This window comes from Sorex fumeus, unplaced genomic scaffold (assembly GCF_029834395.1).
Source record: "Sorex fumeus unplaced genomic scaffold, SorFum_2.1 ptg000134l, whole genome shotgun sequence".
In the NCBI taxonomy this organism is placed as follows: domain Eukaryota; kingdom Metazoa; phylum Chordata; class Mammalia; order Eulipotyphla; family Soricidae; genus Sorex; species Sorex fumeus.
In genome coordinates, this window is record NW_026606191.1 from 3,477,596 (window position 1) to 3,478,788 (window position 1,193).

A 1,193-nucleotide genomic window follows, 5' to 3' on the forward strand; every position below is an offset into this window, starting at 1 on the left:
GAAGGTCTCTAAGTTTCATTGCCAGTAGGAAAAGGCCGAGATGGGGATTTAAGACAGTCACAGCCCCTATGTTTCTTATATACACATTTTTAAGAAGAAGAAAGAAATTGACAAGGTCCTTTTTCTTTACCTAGATTCCTCGGTGCTTAAGGGAGGTCTTTAAACCACGAACAAACAATTCCTTCTTGCTTAGTTCAGATATACAGATACACATGAATATAGAAAATGAGAAATATAGGAAGGAGAGAAGGAGTAAGACAGATGAAAGAAATAGAAGGCAGACAAGGCATAAAGAGAGACGAGACAGGAGATAGGTCACTGGAAGGCTGTTCCCTGCGTGAATACCTGGGAGAAACAGACGCAAGACACGGGGCGGGGGAGGCCCGACAAAGGGGCCCACTCAGGTGCTTGTCTGGACAGTGGTGAACTTAGCCGTAGTGGATTTCCCGTGGAACCACAGACAGCCCAACCAGATTCCATAGCCTTTTTGGGGACCTTAAGGGCGCCCAGCCATGGAACCACAGACTCAAATCAGAGGCGAGGACGCCTCTGACCGCTCATTCACTCACACACACATTCCACAAAGGACACGACAAAGGGGCACAGGGGGGCCTTATCCAACCCAGTGACCGTCTCATATACCTCATATGAGACTGAACACTCAATTGTGACACAGATAGAAGGAATAGAAGGCAGAAAAGAAAAAAAAAACATGAATAGAGACGAGACAGGAGATGGGTCAATGGAAGGCTGAAGCCCCGCGTGAATACCTGGGAAAAACAGACGCAAGACACGGGGGAGACCCAACAAAGGGGCCCACTCAGGTGCTTGTCTGGCCAGTGGAAAACTTAGCCATAATAGAAAGGCGAATGTTTCCCTTGGAAGCAGACAGCCCAACCAGATTCCATAGCCTTTTTGGGGACCTTAAGGGCGCCCAGCCTTGGAACCACAGACTCAAATCAGAGGCGAGGACGCCTCTGACCGCTTATTCACTCACACACACATTCCACAAAGGACACAAAAAAGGAGCGCGGGGAGGGGGCCTTATCCAACCCAGTGACCGTCTCATATACCTCATATGAGACTGAACACTCAGTTCTCCCCTGATGCTGTCCCCTCAGCCTCGATCACGAGGTGGGGATTTTGATTAGGCACGCACTCACCTTTCTGTGCATCCCGGCGGCCGCCGCTTC